The sequence below is a fragment of the Pinus tabuliformis genome, chromosome 3_2 (assembly GCF_031772625.1).
Source record: "Pinus tabuliformis cultivar Carrire ecotype Pingquan chromosome 3_2, CPIR1, whole genome shotgun sequence".
Lineage (NCBI taxonomy): Eukaryota > Viridiplantae > Streptophyta > Pinopsida > Pinales > Pinaceae > Pinus > Pinus tabuliformis.
In genome coordinates, this window is record NC_142302.1 from 561,635,532 (window position 1) to 561,662,892 (window position 27,361).

Genomic DNA, 27,361 nt, shown 5'->3' on the forward strand with positions numbered 1-27,361 from the left:
CCATGACCATTGACTCAACATTGGAGGTCTGTGAGTCAGATAGTGACCGGGATGCATGAATTCAAAAAGTGCATGAAGGTACATGTCTGAGATGTACCTAAGGAAAATCTTACAAGGGGACCATTCCCCTCATGTAGTAGGTCCACAGGTTTGGAACAACCTGAGGAGTTTGAGATTCATGAACAAGGAATATCATGTATACAGGTGGAAGAATGCCCTCTATGGCTTGAAGGAAAACACCCCGGGTGTAGTATGAGAGGACTGATAGCTGTTTGATGAAGTTGAGATTCACTAGGAGTGAAACCAATCCAAACCATTACCTGAAGGTTGTGGATGATACACCTCTCATACTGGCACCTTATGTGGATGAACTATTTCTGACACGTGCATACCCTCTCATTTGTAAGAAAGAGAGGGAGTTGGATTCTGAATGTGAAAAGATAAACTGCAAGCCTGTGACTATCTTGAGGATCCTAACTTTCAGAAGTTATATGGTAGTGATTTCGGACCAGATTTGGGAAATGCCTCTGAGTTTCATAAACTCATTTGCATATGATGTTCTTGGTGAACCTCCATCCAGACATATGTTTTGCAGTTTGTATGGCGATCTCATATTTGGTTGAGCTTCACTGGATTGGTGCCTAAAATCTTCTGAGATATCTTCAAGGTACAATTTCTCATGGATTGACATACACTACCTGTAATATTTCAAACGCTGAGTGGGCAGGCAGTGTGAAGGATCACTAGAGCACTTCTCAGTGTTGGTTCTCCTTGGGATCTGCTTCGATATCCTGGTTGAGAAGGAAGCAGAAGTCAGTGGCTTTGAGCACCACCAAGGTAGAGTATATTGCTGCTAGCATGGCTGTCTAAGAGGCAGTCTGGTTACGAAAGCTCTTCAGTGAGTTATTTGTACACATGATGAATACCATTGTGATTCTCTGTGACAACCAGAGGTGGGATTCGATTATAGAGGAATCTCGTATTCGATGATTTCTCCAACAGATAAACATCAGATGTTGCCTTATCTAGGATATGGTAAGTCGATGAGCAAGGAGGCTCCATTGCATTGAGACTGATGTACAGGTCGTTGAATTTTTGACAAAGCCCCGAGGAAAGATCAAACTTATGATTTTCCCATATGACTTGGAGTCGTTGAGTGACCCTTGTAAAAGGGTCCTGCATGTTGCATACATTGAGCTTTGGGAGCTCTGGGGGCTTGCGATTCTTACTGGAACAACATACGGCCACAGGGTGACTCACCCTCCCCTGGTGGTGTGCACTGGAACAAGATGATTCACTCTCTTGTGGGACAAGATGATTCACTCTCTTATGGGACAGGATGATTCGCTCTCCTGTGTAGCAGGATGATTAGTTCTCCTGTCAGGTCTGGATGATGTGTTCTCCATAACAAAATGTAGCAGGATGATTAGTTCTCCTGTGAGGTCTGGATGATGTGTTCTCCATAACAAAATGTAGCAGGATGATTAGTTCTCCTGTGAGGTCTGGCTGATGTGTTCTCCATGACAATTGTAGCAAGATGATTAGCTCTCCTATGAGGATGGGATTGATTAAGTTCTACTATCGATGCATCCTACCCATGCAACTTGGGACTCATGGGAAGTACCTCTCATCTGATCAATGCGCAGGGAAATGAGGATAGGGACCACAGTAGTACCGATGGACGCATCGCTGTATCTACCATATTCCCTATGCTAGGATGACCTTCATTGATCTAGGATCAATGATACTAGTCCGGGACCAGTTGTAGGAGTTGTACCCACTATGACGCTGACTTTGGGTTGGTTGAGACTGGTCTAGGACTAGTGGTACATACTCTGAGACTGACTTCAGGTTAGTGGAGGACTAGTCTAGGACCAGTTGTAGGAGTTGTATCCACTATGATGCTGACTTTAGGTTGGTTGAGACTGGTCAGGGACCAGTGGTACATCCTCTGAGACTGATTTCAGGTCAGTGGAGGACTAGTCTGGGACCAGTAGTAGGAGTGGTACCTACTATGACGTTGACTTCGGGTCGATTGAGACTGGTCTGGGACTAGTGGTACGTACTCTGAGACTGACTTTGGGTCAGTGGAGAATGGTGTGAGACATTCTCTATCGATTCTTCTTCTTCATGGTTCAGCAGAGTAGAGTTGAGTAGAGAAGAGCTGAGCAGAGCTAAGAAGAGCAGAGCAGAGCAGTGCAGGGCACTGTTGGAAAAGATAGTATAGTCAGACATATGGATCAGCGGATGGAGTTCTCCCTAGCTGAGAGGGAGTGTTAAATTGGAAACTAGGGCCAAAATCCATGTGGGTCATCTTATTTATGGTAGCTAATATTTTTATTGGATCCATCTCATCGAGAGGTGTAGGATTGATCTAAATATCATCTGATTCTGATAAGTATTTATGAATTTATTTGTATTATAAGACTAATTGTCAAGTTGGCCAGCAACTTGAGTAGGTTCAGAAGCCCAATAGACGTGTCTATTCATCATCCACATTTTAGTATAAATTGGTGAGGACTTGAAGCCATTTTAGACATGTATTATTGAGGTGATCTCCTCTCCACGTCTTGGATTTTTAGAGAAGGAGAGAAATAAAGAATACGCTGGCCTAAAAGGAGCCCTAGATGCAAGATGATGCCCTAATCTATACGCAAAAATAAAAGACCTTATATGTAGGTAGTGGAAATATATATATACGTTGGTAATGAAGATATATATATATATATATATATATATATATGTTGAAATGCCCAGCAATATATGTATGGACAGGAGGGAGACCTTACGCAGTTAATAGATGAAGACATCCACACAGTCATATACGCAGATACATATACGCACAGTTATGGAAAACCTATACGCTGAGCAGGTAATGAAGAAATCCATGATGGATTCGTTGTCATATAGCTGTAGTCATAATTAAGTAAGCCATAGATCATGCATGATGCAGCAGCAGGCATAAATGGCAGCCATGAAGGAAACAGGTAGCCACAATAGATGGTAGCCACAACACGTAAGAGCTGTAGTTAAGACTCTTATACACAGGTCCATACGCAGTCATGGAGAATGTTGTTCATGAAGGCACTTATATGCAGATCATAAAGGCAATTATAAGTAGAAGTTTTGGCCTCCTCACTATCTGGTTATATTGGCATACCATTGATGAAGATCCACGTGGTACTCTGGTAGCTGTCTCAGTTGTATTCTTATATGAAGAAAGAAGAAAATAGATGTATGTGATCTGGGCATTTCATATCTATCTCGGATAGATGAATCAAGACAATGTTCATATGAGGATGCAGAAATCTCGTTGGTCTCAAGAATGATATCCCTGTAGCAGACAACAGTACCTCGGACTACCCAAAGCTTCAGTGATGAACACAATCGAGATCAATGACAACATATTCCTATGGCAAAGAAGATCTATGAAACCCCACAATAGTACTAACTCGTCATAGGAGTATATTACAATGAGAGGACCAGATCTATCATTCTCAACATACTTGTTGATTTGGGGTAGCAATGTGATGTTGCATGATGAGAGCAGCATAACATTCATTAAGTATACATCAAATGGGTGCAAAGCCATTATGTTGAGAACAACTCAGTGATACTTGGGTGCAGCACAGCATAATGATATGAGCATGGGCAGCTTGATGATGAATCAGAACATGGGAGATGCAGCGTGATGAGAAGCATAAAGATGAGAGTAGCTCAGTCATCAAGGTTCAACACATGTGACAGTACAACATGGTGTCACATGGTTATATGCAGCAAATGGACGAAAGGCAGCACTCTGATAGGTGAAGGAGTCACCTTAGAGAATCAATTGAAGTAATATGTCTTCAACTGATCTCATGCAGATATCAAAAGTCAAAGTGTTGAATTCTATTGTAAATGTACTATCTCTCTCTCTCTGCTGAACTTTGAAGAACATAAAAGAAGAATTGATCAAGGGTTTCCCCAAATTGTGGGGTTTGTCCCTAGCTAGCACCACATCTTGTGTCCTCTTGTCTTAGCTTGTCTTTTGCGATTTATATTTATGTTTTATCTGCAGTTTACTTTAATGTTGATGTGATTGCTAACTGTGAAATTTTAAATAAATTGCTCTCGCATAGAACATACCTAAAATAAACAAACCCAAATATTAGGGTGTTTATTGCAATTTCCTCAAAGCAAATGTAGCATGGTCTTCTTGACTGCCTTTTTCTATCTGTTGGCATGAAGATTTAAAGAAGTAATTTTCTTGATCTTCATGTTCATTAATCTCCACAATATTGACAAAAAATCTCCCAAAAAGTAGGAATCCCAATCTAAAATAATGGAAGTGGGAAATCTAAAATGAAGGCAAACATGCTGAAAGAATAAGTGTGTGGTTTGTTAAGTTATCGCTTGCTTCTTACAAGGAAACAAAATATACAATTTTTTTGAACCTATCCAAAAATACATACAATTAATCATGACCTATTTTGGATATAGGAAAACTCCCTAAAAAATACATAAAGTTGATCTTGCATGGATGACAAGGAACTTGAGGAGGTGTATGAAAATCAAATTTTCTATTAGTGGGATTACTAGTGGCACATAATACACACAATTTTACATATTTGGATACAATTTCTGCCATTCAAGGCCAATAGAAAAAATCTTTGTAAATGAGGTACACATTATCCTACCAAAAGATTCCCTGAAATAAGAGAAGCATTATCTTCTCTGATTACATGAACTCTTTTATCTTCTAGAACACATAGTTTTCTAAGATGATAGAGTAACTGTCCTTGAAAATGGTCTCCACTATTGAACCATGAGTTAAGATCTCATATACATGTTTGAAGTCATCATTCCTAGTGTACTACTCGACATAATTATCAAGTGCTAAAGAATCATTATATTCGACAATACATGCATTGATAGGAGGTCTAGGTAACATGTCAGCCACTTTTTTATTTACACCTTTTTTATATTTGATTACAAAATGAAACTGTCGCAGAAAAACAATCCACCTAAAGTTCCTTGATTATTGTAACTTTTTTTGTGACAACAAATACTATAATTGTTAATGGTCCATGTATATTATTGTTTCTTTTCTGATTAAGTAATGCTTGCCCATTTTAACATATTTCACTAATGCATACAATGCTTTATCATATACAGTATGATTAAAATTAGGTTTAGAAAATGTATAAGACTGATAACATTTGGGCTTACACTACTGCATCAAAACTATTCCCATGACACATCCACTTGCATCGATCTCTATTTGAAATGGTTGTTTCAAGTCTGGAAATGATAAGACTATTATTGTGCTAATATTTCCTTTTAATGTATCAAATGACTTCTACTACTTGTTTCCCCAATAAAAGACCATGATTTTTTTAGTGAAAAAAATTTGACACACATTCTCCATGTACCATCCTTCTTTGGCTAAATCACAATAGGATATCCACATGGAGAGAAATTATGAAATTCTCAATCATGAACATCATTTACATACCAACATTAGGAGGAGAGGCACTTTCTTGCAACTAAATCTCATGTTGAATCTCCCTCTTGTAAAGAACTCCTTTAGGTTCCTAGAATATCACATCATAGTTAGAAATGAGATGAATTAATTCATCCTTATGAGAAGCATCACAACCCTTAAAATCCTTATATTGTTCAACATATTTTTCTCTCACAAAAATAAGTACAAAATTCTTGCTAGAATTTATGAGCCCCTTCATTTTCCATGCACTAGCAAGTGACAAGTTAGTCTTCATGATGTGTGCTATTACAATATAATCAAACTGATCTTTGTTGGGGTAATAATTTTTTTCCTACCTTAAGAATATGGCTTTATTTCCATACAAGTAAGGGCTCCACAATACAATTCCACAAATATCCAGAGGAACCACATCTAACTCAACCTCATCAACAAATTTTGAAGTGATTACAACTTTAGGTTTACATTGTTTGGTTACTTGTAGCTTTACATCATCACATACCTAATGGAGAGGACAAGGGTTTCTTGTGAAGTGTTGTTAATAGTCTTAGTTTCTTAGCAATTGCATAAGATATTAAATTCATTTGGGAACCGATATAAAAAATAGTATCTACTTTCATATGCTTAATTATCACCCTTATGTGAAAAATCTCACTTCTTTTGCTTTCAAACCAGGTGATGGAATAGAATTACTAGAACTAGCATGAGAATATATTATATATTCCAATCGTACAAGTTTGATCTAAGTTTCATCCCCTAATTAAATCCCAAATTTTACTGCACTGTGGCAATTGTTTTTGGTTTCTTTTGCCTCCAAACCTTTTAGGCCTTATTTCCAGGTTAGCATCTAACAAAGATTATCATCATTCCCTTCCATTTTAAAATGAGAGAATGTAGGCTTTGCCTCACTTTTCTTCATTATAGGAAGCTTACTTTCTTTACCATTTCCTTTGAATTTTCCTTCGTACAACTTGAATGGTCGTTTTTTGCGAAATCCTTGTTCACATTCTTTCTCTGGTACTAAAGAAGAGTATGTTGGAAACACAATTCATCAAAATTAGTGAGATAAAATAAGATAATAGTATGGTCAATGTAACTATGCAATTCATGAATCCCTTTTAAAAGAGTTTTTGGATAATATAGTGGGTCATTTAAAGCCAATTCATCCTTCCTAAATCCTTCAATAAATATTTGCACACTTTTTCCTTTTCCGTATCTCAAAATTTTCCATTCCATGGTTTCTTTCTAGGTGTATGATAAAATATAAAAATTTTCCTTTAATGCATTAGTGAATTTTAGTCATGAAGAAAGGATCTTACCATTCTTTTTTATACCTTGTTGAATTTTACATTCGCACCTACCCAGTGTTGTATCTTCAAGTCAAAGAGAGGACATTTGAATATTTATCTCTTATTCAACAATATGCTAAGATTGGCAATAGGCTTCTATTTTTTGAATCTAATTATCTAATATTTTTGTAGTAGGCCCACAATTATACATTGGCAAGTCAAACATCACATACAACTTAAACAATGGCTTCCTTGAAGTAATCTTATGAGGAGATGGAGGTGGATAATGAGAAGGTGAAGAATGACGAGGAGAAGGGGGTCTTGAATGAAGAGGAGAAGGACGTCTTGAATGAGGAGGAGAAGGAGGAAGAGGGGGTTTATCACCGTCATTCTCAAATTGACTAGTGCATTCACCATTTAAAATTCCTCTTTCATTATAGATGTCTTCCATGATTGACCTCATAAAAATAAATGCCTCAACGAAATCCAACTTATAGTTAAAATGATTCTCTTGTTTTAGTGATTCCTCGTTGAGTGAAGCTCCTTCAATCAACTTCAAGATTGTAAGCTTCATAGGGGCTTCACTCAGTGAACCTCTAACATATCACGTGCATTTGTGGCATACTAAACAATACCCCTAATTTGGCTGCATATTGGAAAATACCTCTAAAAATCATATTATTTAACCCCCTACCAATATTAACCCAATACACCTTCCCAATTAAAAAAACCCCTAGTTCACTAGATATTGTAGGTATCCATTTTTTCATTAACATTTTATATACCCCTTTATATTTTTTCATTGAATTTGACCTCCATTTTTTATACTTGCCAATATAAAAACCCTTTTCCACCTATATATCCCCCAATATATTATGTCATTTTTTCCTCAATATATATCCCTCAATATGAACCCATGTGGTATGGTATTGCTCCCCTAGTAAAGCCCCTGTGGTAAGCTTCAAGTTCACCTTCTCGATTCTTGAGGTTGCACTTGATAATCATCCACAGACAAAATAAATCAAACTAGCTCACTAAGATTTGATACCAAAAATGATCTCAATATTTTATTTATGAGCTAATTATTTTTCTTTATTAAACAAAATGTGAAATACCAAACTTGATAAAAATCATTGAAAGTACTATGAAGATAAAGAAATAGCTGCAAAGAAATAAGAATACCACAACGATATTGATAACAAAGTTCACCTATTTGGGCTACGCCTTCAGGTCTTCTCCCATTGGAGTGGCCTCTTCAATTGCCAAAAGGAAAATTTACATCAAAGTCCTCAAACTCAAAAGTTGGATCTCTGCTCTGTACTCGAACAATAGCCTCTAAGAACCCTAGAAATGGCTTTATTCTTTCTTTGTTATCAAAAAGGGCATACAATGAGTGAATTTACCACATATATAGTGAAAATCCAAAAATATAAGCCAAGGGTTTAGCATTTATATTCATTAAGCAATATTGTGTAGCTGCATAATGACCATATGAACCTCAGATCGAAAATTCTCCCTCTTTCTAATATCCAAAAGGGGAAAAAGACTAATTGTTATTATAAATTTTATTTGAACTAGGCCTTAAAAGACAAAGGTTTAACCCTTTACAAACCTAATAATGTTGTGGGACATTGGTAGAAAAGTTGATTATAAAATATTGTGGTGTGCCTGAACCAAGGTTGAATCCACGGGAATTACATCGTTCAATTATACTCGATGCATAAACTTTATCAATAGTTGTAGCTAGGACAATTACATGTCCTGTCCCATTGGTGCAGTGTTCCAAATCTTGTCTATTTGGGATTATGTTTGGGGAGTTCTTGGGGTTGAATCGAAAACCCTCCCATATTTTGTATACTACTAAGAATTTTTTTTTTTAAATGGAATGTGTCACATCCTTTCCAACATAAAACCATTCTTTTAAAAAAACATTGTTGTAATGGCTTTCATGAGGTGACGTGTTCAATTATGTCCATAGACATTTTCGTAATCAATGCCTAAATGTTCATGGCATTTCGGTGGCTTCCATGTGGTAGCTTTTCATTGGTCCACTTGTGTACAATTAGTAGTTTAGTTAATAGCATAGCCAACTACACCATCAATGCCACATCACCTGTTCAGTTAGTTCCTTCGCCATGTATCTCCTCTAGAGCTCACTACATGTTTGTCAACTATCTTTCACCTCTCCTACTAGTTCAAATGCCACGTTAGCACCATGTGATTCCACAATTTGCCACACTATCATTTGTGTAATGCCACATGTCCACTATTGATGCTCCACCATCACTATGCAAGGTCAACCTCCTACCACATGTCACTTCTATCCTTCCTCTTTGTCTATTTTGTGAAAAATATAGAGCACAATAACTTTATCATATTAAGTCTACTTGAGCTCGCTCAAGTTGCATTGGAAATATATCCTCAAGCTCTTCATCATGTCGATATTTTCATCTTGAATTGGAACTATTAAATTTCGTGGCATCTTGGGTCCTCCTGGATCATTGATGAATGTTGTAAAACAATTCAAATCTTGGTGAATTTTTGTTTTACAAAATTTTGGGTTAGATCGAGTCTGAAACACCAAGTTGAATTGTGAACTAGATTTGGAGTTATGAACCCTGAGAACCAATTATCCACAATAATTGATTCTTCCTACCACAAATAAATAAATACAAATTTTCCTATGGTTAGTACAATTGAAATCCACCCATGCAAACACACATAGAAATACACATACTCTGATATATATTCAAGATAAAAATTGAATATTACATATGGAAAATCTATGTACAATCTCCCTTTCTACACATTGGTGACACTCTCAACTAGGAATCCTTAATTACATGGAAAAATATAATACATAGAGCTCTTGCACCCAAACTCAATAAGTTCAATTTGTTTCATTGAATTATCTAAAAAAGTCCTAATTTGACTTAATATATCCCTTTATATAGAAATAAAATGAAACTCACCCAACTTCCTAACAACATAAATACCTTCTAGATTACAATTTAAGAAAATATTACAAATTAGATAAATTTACGGAAATCAACTTCCTTTGGTAAATGGGTTTTGACCTAAAGAGGTCAAGAAATTGTTTTCATTGGTAGATGCTCCCACATCACCATGAATAATGAATTCTCTCTCTCTCTCTCTCTCTCTCTCTCTCTCTCTATATATATATATATATATATATATATATATATATATATATATATATATATATATATATATATATATATATATATATATATATATATATATGGACATAGAGAGATTAATTTTTTAAGTTGTTCTAATTTTCAATCTTAAAGACCGCAAGAAAAGGAAATCGATATTATGAAATATCATATCAGTTTAATAGAAATAAACTTATTTTAGGAAAAATCATCTTTAAATTTAATTAATAAGTTGATAGAAATTATCAAAGGATCTTAGATTGAGTGTTTGGTGAACAATTTGTTTCCCCAACTACATGGGTTTAGGTCTTTGGAGACATGCATGGGTTCAAGTCTTCAGAGACATGTTGGTTTCTTCAATATATTTAAGCTGTAATATTTTCCTAAATTTATATCTAAAAGATATTTGTATTATTAGGAAATTAGGGTGAATGTCATTTGATTTCTATGTAAAGGGATCGGTTATGCCAATTTAGGAATTCAATAGATAATTTAATGAAGAAGATTGAATTTTTTGGGTTTTGGTGCAAGAGCTCTATATAATATATTTTTTCCATCTAAATGGGGATTTGCGGTTGAGAGCATGACTGGTGTGTAGAGTTGAATACTATACACAGATTATACATTTTAATCTTCCTTTTTTAGTTTGAGTATATATCAACGTATTTGTATTTATCGATGTGTTTCTATGGTTAAATTCATATTGTATTGAGAACAAGCTCGATTGGATTTGTTTATCTGTGGTAAGAAGAATCAGTTGTTGGAGACAAGTAGTTCCTAGTGTTCACAACTCCAAATCTAAGTCATAGTTCAACAAGGTGTTTCCGACTACATCGAACCCAAAATATTATAATAGAAAACGTTACCAAATCCCAGATTTTTTTCAAAGGTTTTTTAATTAATGAGAACACAAAAAATGCCATCATGGATTGTTGTTTATCTGGTTTAGTTATGAAAATGATAATCTAGATCTCCAAAAATATGGGATGTAAACAACCCTAGATACAAATTATAAAGATAAGTTAGATCCCATATTTTGGATCAAAGTAGATAATCTAGATTGGAAAAATTATCTAGTTTGAAAGAAAGAGTCAGATAGAAATATAGAAATAGAATCCAGATCAAAGGGATCATGTGGATCTTTCTTTCTATTACAAGTATAAGGATATCCAAGTCTCTTGATCTGTGGAGAGAATGTCATTAGAGAGGATCTCTGAATCTCTAAACTGTGGACCACACTAAACCAATTGGAACTTGAATTTTTAATAGGACCATCAACATTGGGGTTTTCATCATGAACTTTAGGGTTTTCCACTTGTTAAGGAAATTAGGGATTTCTAAAGGAAAACTATATGCTAACAATAATTAGTTTTTGAGTGCAGTTGTAGGAACAACACATATAGAACAATGAGAAATTGAGATCTCTAAGGGGAACTTCAAAGACTATCAATCCACAATTAATTGGAACCAATCATAAAAAGGATATAGAAGGCATCAAAAGACATTATGCCATAGTACTAGTAAAATCCAAGTAAATGATGTGGAAATATCAATAGTGTCTAGAATGACTTGATTGACTAGAGGTGTAAGATTTGAATTTTTTTCAAACTTCTGCTCAATGCAAGCTAGGACTTCATATTCTTCCAACCGCAATGGGATAAATTTAAATATGAAATTATTATGAATATGAATCATTATTTTAATTTATATGGTTCAATGAACCTTAACACACTCTCAGTTTGTGTGTATATATATATATATATATATATATATATATTGTACCTTTATTTTTATTTTTTTATTTTTATTTTGTCATTCAAAGTAATTTCATTAGATTTTCAGAAAAATTGTGTTTACAAAAATCATCTCAATAGGTCCATTCCCCTCATTCTCACTAGACTTGTTGAGATGAAGGCCTATAGTAAACCATATAAAGAAATTGACATCCATTATTTCTGATAGGCATTGTAGCCATAACATACTGAAAGAGAACAAAAATATAACCAAAAGTAGTTGCAACATATCAAGAAGGGAGATTGGGGGGCATTACGGGGGGATTGCAAAGTAACCGACATGCTCATGCATATGAAAATATATGTGTTCCACTCTCGTTTCCAAGTTGTGAAGGTGGTCATTGGTGTGGTGGTGGCTACGACAAAGGCTATCCAATTGTTCCAAATTTTGTTTTGATTGTATTGGATGTCATTTATGTAAGCCACAAGAGCATTGTGATATTCATAGCGGTGGTCCCTGATAATATCCATGTTAATATGGATATTTTGAAGTTTTTCAACGATGGAATCAAAAGTGGCAAGGGCTGCAACATGGCTTGTGGAGCGAGCTGGTGAGATGTAAGTGGCTTATTTTGTCTCCTAGTTGTCTGAAGTATCTAAGGGCGATTTATGGGCAGGCTCGGGATGCCCTACACGACGATGGTTCCCTCCCACTTGATGAGGCCAACCCCATTGGTGTGGCATACTGAAGTGGTCGAGGTGAAACCTCTTATGGAGGCGGGAGGCCAAAGAAATAATTTCACATTACCTATAATAAGAAAAGCAGTGGGACCCACAAAAGTGTAGCTTTTAATGGATGCATACCAATAACCAGTAAACATATACAGTGACACAGGGGGAGCCTGCGATTACCCAGTCCTAGGTCCAAAATAGGTTAAGAGACTTCTTCCACCCATGGACTCATAGTTGAAAACACCACTACCCTGAGGCGATAGATAATTATTACCCTTGACCTTCAGCTTTATCTGACAACTAAGCCACTAGGAGGCCGTAATAAAGCCCAGGATAAAATTGTCCCACCAATAGAAGCTAGTTAGGGAATTTACTAGAAATAACTAGAACACAGGGACAGACCAAGTAGATGTAGACTAAACACCCCAATTATGAGAGTGAGCACTAAAACCTACATCAATAAATAACTTACCGAAAACTGCAGGTATGAGCTCCAGAAGCTTTAGAAACTTGACATTCCATGAACAAAAACTAAATGCATGAAGACGAAGTGACACTCTAGATGCTCACATTCGGGATCCCAGGGAAATCCAACAAAATACTGCCGACCCAAACCAATCGATCCCAGGCGTCCACCCTGTTTCTCAGCCAAGGCCTTGACCCCAGTGAGGAATCATGGAATCCACTAATAACACCACCATTCTCCGCTCTGTCCAAATTCGTCTCTTGAATAAACAAATTGGAGAATATTTCACAGCATCCCATGTATTTAACAACAAAGTGTGTGAGCAGTCTCAAAACTTGCTGACATTGAGGTCTGGATAGAACATAATGGTGCTATTTATACATGCATGGAGGCTAGATGAGCACTGGTGGGTGCTTAGAAGACAGGTAGTAGCCGTGAGGGTCACCTCCATCGGTGGCATGGGAGTCTGCATCGATGAGGTCCTGGAGGGCCTGAAATTATCTGGGATCCAAGTCTGCTTTGCCCATCACATCATGCCATGACATGGAAAATTCTCTATGAGAGTTCATCGATCCATGGTTGGCCAACCAATTAGCAACTTTGTTTCTCCCGTGGAGGATGTGGCCAACTCCGTGCAATTTTGGAGGTAGGGGAATGATTAATAATCTTCTAAGCCATTTGAATTATCAATTTGGAGTCTCCCATGATGTGAATCCTCAATATGATCTAGGTGGATGTTGGTGGTCACCCACCTATCCCACTTGAACCCCCACAACTATCTCTTTTAATTTTCCAGTTTCCTCAATTGTAGCACAATTTACTATTTTTAGTAGTTTTTGGGGTCTTGAACTTCCAGAGCCGTTTTAAGGCCTTAAACGACGTTTTTTGGGAAAACTAGGAGCAACATTAGGCCATGGATCATTGGTCCTCGGATATATCTTTCTAATGACATATGGTGTGTGTGTCAAATGGAGATTGTATGCCAAAGTTACAACCTTGGGAAGTTGATGTACCAATTTAACCAAAATGGGGCCCATAGTGTGGCGCTTCATCTCCTAGGGTTAGGTTTTTGGATGTTTAAGGCTTTCCATTGTTTCTTAATAATAAATAGGCCTTTGGGCCTCATTGTAACACAATTCAGAGGCATGTATCTACCACATCTCTTCTTAGAGATAAGCTACCATCGCCCTAGATGGTTTATTTCCATTTCTATTTGTAAGTATATTTCAGTATTTCACAGTAAAGAAATGAAGTATTATTTCCACTGCATATTTGTGTATATGGGTATTTCTGTATTTTGTTGCGTTTCTGTTGAAATTTAGATTAGTGCTATCAAAGCGGTCTGCTCTTTCTCTGGTTTTCTTTGCATGTCCCCAACGAGGACAGGATATAAGGAGTTAGGGCTCGATATGGTTGAACCTTTGCAAGATCAGCCTCGCAAATCTCAACGACCTCCCATGGTGGATGAAAAGAGAGACGAGGGGCAGGAGATCCTATCAAAATCTTTCTCAAAGAAGCCCTCGAGTGACAAAGGAACACGATGATGGAAAAATTTTCCCAGATCCTTCAGCGATTACCCAGGGGCGACGCATCAGCTTCCAACAACTACTCTGGAAATGCCACACCCTTTAAGGTACAAGTTAATTTTGAAATCCCCGTATTCGAGGGTCAAATAGATGCAGATGCAGTAGATAAATGGTTAAATCTGCTAGAAGGGTATTTTTCTGTTCATAATTTTTCCAGTCGGGAAAAGATTATTTCTGCTCTTCTAAAAGCATCCCCACATGTCAAGGACTGGTGGGAAGCCTACTGTGAGCAAAAGGATGAAAGTACGGTTTCACAATTTTCAGCCACACCCACTTGGAATGCATTCTGGGATGTCATCAAGGAACAGTACTACCTTGTCAAGAGCTATAACAAAAAATACATCAAGTGGACCACGCTGCGGCAGGGGAGGGACCAAGATGTGCCAGAGTTCACAAATATCTTTCATAACCTTTGCACAAAGTGGGGTATTAAGGACTTTGAGCTGCATTTGGTACTCAAATACGCGGCTACCTACACAAATACATCCAAGACGAGATGGAGTTCTTGAACACCTCCTCACTTGGCACGGCGTACCGATACACTGTCAAAATCGAGTAGAAGTTTAAACAAAAGAAGTGAGAATTTGGATATGTGAATCTGAAGAATAAAGGAAAAAGCCAAGGTGAGGTGACCCAAGACAACCTGTCAAAGCCACAAGAAACGAACAACACCATGAAGTCAAGGAAGGACACAAGAAAGTGGTGTGAGTTCCATAAGAGCCCCACTCACAACACAAGTGAGTGTCGGACCAAGCACTTGTTGGTGGCCGAGTCGAAGGCTTCAAAATCATATGCATGTTTTGACCCTGAGTCAGAACCTGACAAGAAGAATGAAAGAGGGATGCAGATCATTGACGTGGAGCCCAGCACCAGTGTTGCCACCTGTAAAAAACCAGAAGAATGAGCCCGAAAATCCAGAGGAGGGGAGCGTATTTTCCACTCACAAATGTGGGTGAAGGGTTCGCCGTTGTAATTCATTGTTGACAGTGGGAGCCAAAAGAACCTCATTTCAGTAGAGGTCATGAAGTGGTTGAGCCTACCGACTACACCACACCTGCAGTCGTACAGTATTGGGTAGCTTCACGAAAGAAGAGATCTCTGAGTCCGCCAGTAATGTTGCCTTCCCTACAGCATCAATCCCTTCATAGATGAGGTATTGTGTGATGTTGCACCTCTTGATGTTTGTGATGTACTATTAGGTCAACCATACTTATGGAGGTGACATGATGTGTATGAGTCAAGGCCTCGCACTGTTATTATTTGCTTGGGTAATTCATTATACCAGATACTGGAGGTAGCCGAACCAACTGCCACCTCTTTGATCACTGCTAAGAAATGCAGCAAGCTCATCTCCCAGACTAGGAAATTCATTTTTTGTCTGGTTTGTTCCCAAAGTAAGGGGAATATCATCACCACATCCATGACCCCCACGAAGTGTTCCTCGACGCAGCAGCAGCAACAGATGGATACGATCATGAAAGCAGATAGAAACATCTTCTCCTCACCCACAGGGACACCGTTGCACTATCAAGTCAAGCATTCATTTGATTTGACTCCTAGAGAACCTCTACCCAATAGGTTGATATATTGCCACTCCATTCTGGAAAATTCCAAGTAAAAGCAAGGACATGATCAGCATCAGGTACCACACAAGTTTCAAGTGGGTGACAAAGTTTGGTTTCATCTACGGAAAGAATGCCTTACAAGAGCCCATACCAAGGCTATCGGAAATAATGTTTTGGAGCATAACATTTTCTTATTCCTTTCCTTGCACCGACAATTCAATGTGGACCACCCTCGACCATGTTTCCCACCATTACTGGACACATCAGAGGTTGCAGAATAGCTCACCAGGGACTTAGCTCAGCAGAAGTTTCATCATCTCAGGGAGGAACTCAACACAATGGGGAACATTGCTTCTTAAGGGGGGAGGAATGATCCAGGTGGATTTTGGTGGCCACCCACCTATCCCACTTGGACCCCCACAACTGTCTCTTTCAGTTTTTCAGTTTCCTTAATTGTACCACAATTTACTATTTTTAGCATTTTTTCAGGTCCTGAACTTCTAGAGCCATTTTAAGGCCCTAAACGATGTTTTCTTGGGAAAAGTGGGAGCAACACTTTTTCTATCTTCCCAAAGTTATATTCCTCGAATAAATCTTTCTAACGAGCTATGGTGCACATCAAACGAGGATTGTATGCCAAAGTTATGACCCCGGGAAGTTGATGTACCAATTTACCCAAAACGGGGCCCATAGTGTGGTGCTTCATATCCTAGGGTTAGTTTTTTGGATGTTTCAAGTTTCCATTGTTTCTCAACAATAAATAGGCCTTCGAGCCTCATTGTAACACAGTTCAGAGGCATGTAGCTGCCACATCTCTTCTGAGAGATAAGCTACCATCGCCCTAGCTGGTTTATTTCCATCTCTGTTTGTAAGCATATTTAAGTATTTTACAGTAATGAAATGAAGTATTATTTCAACTTCATCTCTGTGTATATGGGTATTTCTGTATTTCATTGCATTCTTGTTTAAATCGGGATCACAGTCATTCATGTTGATGGGCTAGAGACAAACCATTTTCAAGCATCGTTAGTTTTGCAACATTGTTTGTAGTACAACCACAATATCCAACATAAATCTCTGTAGAATAACCTTGAAAATATTGTAATATTATGATATAGCCTACAGGGCCTGGGTTACCCTTTAAGGAACCATTGAAATTTATTTGAACACGGTGACAATGGGTCTAAGGAATATAGAGGGAGATGAAATAGGCAGAAACCTGATTGTGAAGGAAACATGGGGGATCATATCATGAGATAGATTGAGAGAGAGGAGGGTCATCGACTCTTGGGGATCTATTTTCCAGTTATCAAAGAAGGTCCTAGATGTTGAGTACCCCCACCTTAACTTATTTGGGATCAAAGATTGTGGAATACGATGTTGGTGGAGATATTATGAAAGATGATCCCATAATTCACTCGGGACTTCCACTTGCCAGTCTTTCTCAATTTCCAATGACACCAACCTTGGTTATATTGGTTCTCAACCCAATTGTGAGCAGCACATCCCATAGTTTGGTACCGGAGGAGTACTTTGAGGTCTTGTAGCACTGACACACTAGAAACTCTAGGGAGTTGTTACCAAAAGTCTTCCCTGAGTAAGGTAGATTGTCCATCCTTAATTTCCCAAAAAAAGTGGTCACGTATGAGGTCAGTATTGTGGTTGGCCAAGTTCCATGTCGCCAAACTTGAAGAAAAGGAGGGGTTGCACAAGATCGAGCCCTAAGATTTACCTTAACCATATTTTTGTGTCCATATCCATTTCCATTACTCAATCCCCACTTGGATCCAACACCGTCATAGCCTTTCCCCTAGTTCCACATTCATTTCCTTGGGATCTCGCAAACCCAATCCTCCTTATGCTTTGGGGAGATAGATTTTTCCAGGCAACTAGGGGTCGTTTCCTCTCCATGGTTGCACCATGCCATAAAAACTGTCAAAAGATAGCTATTAATTCTTGGTAGATTCTTTTTAGGGTAGGAAGAATGGAGAGATGATAGAGCGGGATTGCCTCTAAGAAAAATTTCAAAAGAGTACCACATCCAGCCAAATTTAGGACTTGAAATGTCCAATTTGATAATTTTTTTATGACTTTGGAGCATAAATCATTCCAATGAGTAATGTGAAGGGGATTTTGTTATGTAACCAGCTCACAAAGTAGAAGAAAAGATAGGTAAATGACTTCAAAATTAGCCTCTTCGAGGGGGAAAGGTCCTTTACATTACACAAATGAAAAATTCTTGGATGATTCAAATGAAGAAATCTCATTTCTATATATAAGAGTCTAAGGGGTCACAATATAATCAAATCCAACATAACAATAATAATATAAGGGAAAAACAATAACAATAGTGGGCTTCTATGGGGCATAATAATGACAATGTGGGGACAACTGGGGTAGAACAACAACAATAAGGGGCTACAATGACAATAGTAATGGGGGAATCACCAGTATTATAGGGACCTAGCATGCCTCTCTCCTTCAAAAAGTGTTGTCCTCAATGCTTGAGTAGTTCTTGATGCTTCTATATAAAATTCTCATCCTCTCATGTCGAATCTTCAACAGGTAAGTTCTTCCACTTGATGAGATAGTCTGAAATTGATCAACTGCATAGCTGTTGAGTTCTTGTTTCTGTGACTACTTCAATTTCCAATATGATTTTTCCTTCCTCGTCAAGTTATGTAAATATTTTTTGAACTCCGAGCTTGTCACCTATAACCTTCTTTAAGCATGAAACATGGAAAACTGGGTGCACTCGGGAAGATGCAGGAAGCTCCAATTTGTATGCCATAGTACCAATCTTTTGGAACACCTTATACAGACCATAATACTTTGGTGATAATTTATTATCATTATTAGATTGGTTGAGGTACATTTGTTTGTATGGGTGTAGTCGTCTAAATACCCTATCACCTACATCAAAACTTCTTTTGTTGCGATGTTGATCTGCCTGTTGTTTCATTCTATTCTGCGCCAAAGTGAGGTTATCCTTTAAGAGTTCGAGAACCTGTTGTTGATGCTCAATGTGATCTTCCATTGCTTGAACCTTATAACTTTATCTTAAATATGTTTTGATGGACAGTGGATGATTTCCATAAAGTGCCATAAATGGCGTCATTTTTGCTGCAATATGGAAGGAAGTGTTATACCACCATTCAGCTAGAGGCAACCACTAGACCCATTGTGTTTGTTTTTCAGATACAAAGCAACGAAGATATCCTTCCAAACATTTCTTGACTATCTCAGTTTTCCCCTTAGATTGAGGATGATAAGATGAACTATGAGCTAGATGAGTACCTAGACAAGAAAATAATTCAGTCCAAAAATTTCCAGTGAAAATGGGATCTCTGTCACTTACAATAATCTTTGTGTTTCCATGTAGATTTTGAGTTATTTCCATAAATGCAGTAGAAAATGTATTGGATTTAAATGGATGAGATAATGCACAAAAGTGTGCATATTTGGTAAGTCTATCAACTACCACCATGATGACACTCTTTGCTTCGGACTTGGGTAAACCTATGATAAAATCCATTGAAACCCCATCCCAATGTTCACTTGGAATGGATAAAGGTTGTAACAGACCCAGGGTCTTAACTGTTTCAACTTTATTTTGTTTGCAAGACAAATATTCTTCCAGAAACCTTTGAATATTAGATTTAAGGCCATTCCAAAAAAATTCCTTCTTAACCCTATGGTAAGTTTTTAAAAATCCTGAGTGGCCTCCTATGGGAGAGGTGTGCAATTCTAGAAGCATCTTTTGTTTGAGTTGGGGATTCTTACAGAGGGATAAGCAATATTTGTACCATAACAAATCATATTTCCAACTAAATGTATCAGATGTACTGGGATCTTCCTGCAACTTTTGAATGAGCAAAAACACTTCTTTGTCATTCTTCCATTCATCCCTTGCTTCGTTTATCCAATATGGTTAGATGATAGAGATGGCACAAAGCAATGCTTTCACATCCTCATCCTTTCTTGAGATTGCATCTGCAGCAAAATTTTTCTTCCCTTTTTGGTAGATGATTTCAAAGTCATAACCCAACATCTTTGTGACCCATTTTTGCTGCTCTTCTAAAGATAATATTTGTTCTAAAAAGTATTTAAGACTATCATGATCTATTTTTACCTTGAAGTGCCTTCCCATTAGGTAAGGTCACCATTTCTTAAGTGGATGTAGTATTGCTAGCATTTTCTTCTAATAAATAGCTTTGTGTAAATACTTTCCTTTGATTGGATGACTTTCAAAAGCAATGGTTCTTCCTTCTTGCATTAAAACAACACCAATTCTATTTCTTGAGGCATCACATTCCAAAATAAAGGTTTTTTTGAAGTATGGCATAACTAAGACCGATGCTTCGCACATTGCCTCTTTAAGATACTCAAAGGCCTTCGGTGCTCCTGGAGTCCAAGAAAATGCATCCTTCTTCAGTGATGTTGTTAGGGGTGCTATTATTTTCCCATAATTCTTAACAAACTTATGATAATACCCTGTCAACCCGAGAAATCCTCATAGATGCTTCATGGATATGGGGAATTTCCATTCCTTAGTTGCTTTAATTTTGCTAGGGTCTACCTTAACACCTTCATGAGATGCAATATGACCCAGATATCCCATCTCCTGTACAACAAAGAAACATTTGGAGATTTTTTCATATAATTATTTCTCCTCCAATAGTTTGAGCACCCTGTCAACATGTTGAACATGATCCTTGCAAGACTTGTTGTAGATTAGTATATCATCAAAAAATACTAACACAACTTTTCTAAGGAAGGGTTTAAAAATGGAATTCATCAAACCTTGAAATGTAGAAGGTGAATTGGTAAGGCCAAAATGAATGACCAAAAATTCATAATGACCCTCATGAGTTCTAACTGTTGTTTTCAAAGTGTCTTCAGTCTTCATTCTGATTTGATTATATCCTGAATGAATATCCAACTTGGTGAAGTAAATTGCTAAATGTAATTCATCCAATAATGCATCAATGATAGGAATGGGAAATTTATCTTTAGTAGTGAGCTTCTTGAGCTCCCTATAATCCGAACACATGTGCCATGATCCATCCTTCTTGTTCACCAATACTATTGGAGTAGGGAAAGAACTTTGACTAGGTTGAATAATACCGACCTTTAGTATTTCTACAACCATACATTCAATTTCACTCTTTTGGGCATAGGGATATCTTTAAGGCCTAATTTTTGGAGGAACACTTCCTAGAATCAAATGAATAGTGTAATCATGATCACAAATAGGTGAGAGGCCTTTCGGAGTCTCAAACACCTTGGAATGATCATACAACACTTTTTGGAGATTTGGAGAAATAGATGGTTTCAATGTGGGAACTTCTAGTGAAAATAATTGTGAAATTACATCTCGTTGTTCTTTGTTTAGAAGCTTTGTCATGCTTTTAGAGATGATTATCTTTCCTGGTTTCCCTATGATATCCCTTAATTCAAATTCCTTTCCTTCCCAACCAAATTTCCTGAAAAATTCTTGAAAATTCAAAGCTATCGTACCCAATGATTGTAGCCATTGGATTCTTATTACAACATCATCACCACCCATTGGAATAGAAAGCATAGTACTATTCAATATATATTCTCCCATGGATAACTTGTATTATGGAACTTTTGAGATCAAGTTATGATTCCTACATTTGAAACAATCACTTGACACTCTAGTGATGGATATAGGAAGCAATTCAATTCCTTGGCTATCTTACAATGAATAAAATTATGGGTACTACCTAAATCAATCAACATTATTACCTTTTTCTTCTTGATATGTCCTTCTATATTGAGAGTCTAGGGAGTAGTAATTCCTACCAATGAATTAGAATATATGGTTCGATTGATTTCTTTTTCTCTATGATTGATTCCTGATGTATATCCTCTTATTTTGACATTTCTTGTTCCTTTTCTTCCTCCTCTTGACAATCTATGTAAAATAATTTCTTCTCAACACACTTATGACCTTTACTGTATTTGCTATCAAAACTATAACAAATCCCCTTTACTTGTTTTTCTTCCAATTGTTGTGGTGTCAACCTTGTAGGTTGTGGAAGGTTAGGGGTAGCAATGCTTCCATCTTTATAGTTGTGAGTGGTAGGCTTCCTTGTTGCCATAATATTTCTTTCAATTTTTCTTACCAACTTGAATGCTTTCTCCAATGAATCAGGTTCCCAAACTTGAACTTCATGTTGGATGTTATCCTTTAATGTCCCTATGAAAACATAAATCCTATGCTCCTCTGGAATATCATTTACCCTTATATTCAATATTTGAAAGTCCTCAATGTGCTCCACCATTGAACCCTTTTGTTTAAGAGTTATCAATTGGTGAAAGAATGTGTTGCTCTTTGTATCACCATAATGTGCTATCATTTCATCTGTAAAAATTGACCAAGTGACAATTTTTCTATGAGATCAAAGCCATCAATACCATACAAATTGATTGGGCTCCAAATATAAAGTTGCAATGTATAGCTTTTGTGTGTTTTGCACATTATGGAGATCGAAATATTGTTCCATATGTAGTATCCATGTTACTGGATCCTTGCCATCAAACTTCCTCATATCAATCTTTGGAACATGGTGGGACTTTATTCCAAAGTTAGAGTCTATGAAATCATGATTAACATTTCTTTTGTTCTCACCATGAGTTTCCTCTACTACCTTTTTGCCATTAGGAAGCATTTCTCGTAGCAACTTTGTCAAACATTCCTTCAAACCTTTCGCGTCTTTCTTCAAATCTTTAATGCTTTCCTTCTTTGAGTCATGATTAACATTTCTTTTGTTCTCATTATGAGTTTTGTCTACTACCTTTTCATCATTAGGAAGCCTTTCTTGTAGCAACTTTATCAAACCTTCCTTCAAACCATCCATGTAGTTCTTTCCAATCTTCAATGTTGTCTTTCAATCCATCCATCTTAGCTTTTGTTACTTTTTGTGAGAGAGAAATTTGTTGCACTTGATCTCGTAATTTTGATATATCATGTTGCATTTCTTCCTCTTGTTCAGGTGGCATACTAGAGCTTTAGGGTTGTTTACTAGGTGTTTCCATTTTCTTTCTTCGAGGCATCAATTAATGATAATTTTATTCACTAATCCCTTTTAATCACTTCAAACTAAGTTTTCAAAAAGACTAATGAAATTTTTTAAAAAGACTACACACCTTATTTTTTTTGTGGGAGCTTGATATTGAATCTAATGTATCTCTGAAATTTCAGATCTCCAAGGTCTGAAATTATGGACTATGGTAGCCCTCTGCATCCTCCTCCCAATGCCACTAGTCTTATCAAAATTGGATTCTCTAAGAAATAATTATGCCCAATCGCCCAAGATAACCTGATTATACACTTATTCAGTAGAGAAAAATTGTACAAAGTGATAGGTGTCATTGTTTCAACCTTCAGACCTAAAAATGATGCATGGAAAGCTACAGTCTGTCATCATTCTGAAACTTCTTACGAAATTTCAATTTGATACTCAAAGAGAAAGTTATGATGATTTTCCCAAGGTCACCTGTTTGGGATGTAATTTGGGATCTTGCAAAAACCCTAACTTCCTTGGATCATATCTCTGAAAATATAGCGAGACAATCTCTGAAATTCGGACCCGAGGTTCATTAAGATTTCATCTCAAGTGGATTTTTTTCTAGCTTTTGAAACGTCATCTAAAAAATTTTATGGTGAAAATTCCATGATGACATGTTTGGAGCAGCGAAACCCTATAATCCAAACCTCTCATACCAAATTTTATGTAACCAACTCACAAAATAGAAGAAAAGATAGGTAAATGACTTCAAAATTAGCTTCATCAAGGGGGAAACCTCCTTTACATTACACGAATGAACAATTATTGGATGATTCAAATGAAAAAATCCTCCTTTCTATATATAGGAGTTTAAGGGGTCACAATACAATCAAAGCCGACATAACGATAATAATATAAGGGAAAAACAATAACAATAGTGGGCTTCAATGCGGTACAATAATAATAATGTGGAGAAAAATGGGGCACAACAATAACATTAAGGGTCTAAAATGACAATAGTAATGGGGGAATCACTAGTATTATAGGGACCTAACAGATTGGCAATAAGGGGGACTCCTAGGTACTTTGATGGAAGAGATCCAATGCAGAAGCCTAGGACCCGAGCTAGAAATATTTGGATAGGGCATGGAGTATGAAAAAAATAAATATTAGATTTTTCCTTGTTGCGAAGCATACTTGAGGCCGCTTGGAATTCCACAAGGATTTCATTAATTTGAAGAGCTTCCCAATAGTGGCTTCTCCATAAAATAAATTATCATCGAAAAATTATTGATGAGTGATATCGATATTTGTTCTTGAAAGGTGAAATCCTTTTAATTCATTATTGCTTTTCATTGCCTTAATCAACCGACTTAGTCCCTCAGCTACTATAATAAATATGGAATGCAAAATTTGGTCTCCTTCTCGGAGGCCTCTAGAAGATATGAAGGTGAAGGAGGGAGCACCATTCACCAAGATTGAGAAAAGAGGCATGGAGATGAATGACTTGATCCAATGAACCCAATCTTGAACAAAGCCGAATGCTCTCATGATCGACAAGAGATAAGACCAGCTGAGCCAATCGTAATCTTTTGACAGATCCAACGTCAGCAACATCCCCTGCTTCTTGTGGCTCTTAAGCGAGTGAATAATTTCATGGGCATTTACTATTTTGTCCATAATATACCTCCCTTCTACAAAGACTGACTTCTATAGAATCATTATGTGATGGAGAGTTGGCTTCAACCACTGAATAAGAATTAAGGAGAGGATCTTATATAACACATTGCATAAAGCGATGGGTCTGAATCAAATTGGAGTGTGGGCCTCCTTATATTCAAGAATATTGGTGAAAAAAATTATGTTTAGGCATAACCATACTTGATTTTGTTGGTCTGAATCTCCACTAGATCCACAATATCTGGGATCAAAAAAAACCAGCAAGCCTTGAAGAATTCAAAGGTGTAGCCATCTGGCCCAGGTCCCTTGTTAGAGTTCATTTCTTTGACCATCACCTCCACTTCTTCAAATGAGATTGGTCGCAGTAAGACCTCATTTTTTTCTGTAGTCACAAGAGTAGGGACATGATGGTTAACACGTTCAATATCTTCAGATTGATCTATTTCTGATTTAGTCAATAGGATAGAGTAGAATGGGATCAACTCACATTCCATGTCTTGGTGAATCTTCAGGTGTGTAACCTCTTATGAAGTGAGCAAGTTAATGCAGTTATGTTTTCTATGACTAATCATAGATCTACAAAAAAAATTGGAATTTCGCTCCCCTTCCCTAAGCCATTGGACTTGTGATTTTTGCCTCTAGAGGGCTTCCTCCTTAATTCTCCATTCTTCCAACTCCGATACCAGGTGTTCTTCCTCTATTGATAGTTCCTTGGTGTGGCCTTCACATACTATATTCATATAATGCATCTCCATCCATTCCTCAAGCTTATGTTTCCAATGAAGATGTCCCCAAATTCTTCGTGACTCCAGATTTTGATTTTTAGCTTCAGGGATTTCATTTTTCTCTGGAAAATCTGCATGCATGATCTTGAGGGAACCTCCAAAGTTTTCCACCATTATTCTATCTTTCCCACGAAGCCTAGATGTTGTAACCAAAATTTTTTAATATAGAGGGTTTGTTTTTGGGAGGGGAGTGGGAGGTCATGTTGAGGCATATAGGCCAGTGATCAAAACCTATGGAGGGAAAGATTGGAGATCAAATAGGTAGATCTTTCAAGATGAGCTCTTTCGACGAAAGGATGTAGTCTAGATGAAATGCCACTTAGTGTTGCCCACCATGTCGGTTGTTCCATGTGTGGAGCCATGTTTTAGTATTCACATCCGTCCTCTGGAGATCATTGATCATCTCATTGACAACAATGGAGTTGGAATCTAATTGTTGAATTCCCCCCCATTTTTCCTCCATATTCCACACTGTACTAAAGTCCCCTCCTATGATCTAATATGAGGTAGACATAATGCGGCTGAGAGCTTGAATACCTTTAAGAAATGACTCCTTTTCTTGGGGGGATGAGGGTCCATATAGCATTGTCAAACTGTAACAGGATTTAGATCCAATTAGTTGAAATGTTCCTGACACAGTGAATCGAGAGCGCATCCAATCTTTGAAGATGACTTTATTAGGGTTCCATAAGACCTTGATTACACCAGCTAGTCCTACGACATCTTTCAACATTGCTTCACTATGTTTCCAACAGCGTTGGCTAGCCTCCAATCATTTTTCTTCTATCATTTTGTATTCCTGTAAGAACACTATATCTAGTTTGTACTTGATAATTTTTTATTTTAGGGAACAAAGCTTACCTTTGTTGTTTAAGCCCCAAATTTTCCAAGATACATTTTTTATTGAGAACGAGGGACAAATCTAGGAAAATAATCTATCAATTATGCCATTTGTCGTGAGTTCAACAGAAGTGGTGAGCACCAGTATTGCAGCAATAATGCTGCAACTCCTGGACTGCCTTGTTTACTCTTATCAACCTAGTAATTTGTAACAAACTTGGAAGCGATGGTGTTGTATGCACAAGTACTAGTTCTTACTGCAAGTTGTCACTTGGTCAACCGGTGCAAAATAACTATGAGCTCAAGCCAACTTCTATGGATTACAGAAGAAGCTCTATATGTGATGAAATGAGAGAAATACTACTCTATAGATACTACTCTAACTGCAGAAAGGAGAAAGACTGAAATGTAAAGAAAACCAAGTAAATCCTACTTAACCAACTAATCCTACTTTTGCAGAAAGCACTATGAAAACCATGAAAAGAATTCCATTTATCTATTGAAAGAAGTAAACAACATCTAAATAAGCTATTTATGGAAGTAAATGAGCAAAAAAAATCTTTTTGGATTTTTATGTGAATTTGACATGCATGTGATTTATTGTTTGTGAATGTTGCAGCGAATAGGTGGTGTTGAACGGCGGTTTTGGGACTTGGAAGGATGTAGGATGCTATGGTTTGGTACTAGGAGGTCTCAGGTGGCCTTCTGGAGGCTTTTCCAACACTCGACATTCAAAAGAAACCCTACAAGAAAATCTACAGGAGGAAACAGGAAATCTATAGGAGGAAAAACAACGTTCTATAGGAGGCCTACAGGAGGAGGCCGAGAGTAGTTTTGGCAGTTTTGTGGATGTGAGAGTAGGTGGAAAAGGTGGATGAAGGTTGGAATGAAGTGTTAGGGTACCTAGGGTCTACCAAGAATCATTAGGAGAGAGAAATATGATTGGATTTTCTCAAGGAGAGAGGAAGAAATTCTATGGAAAAT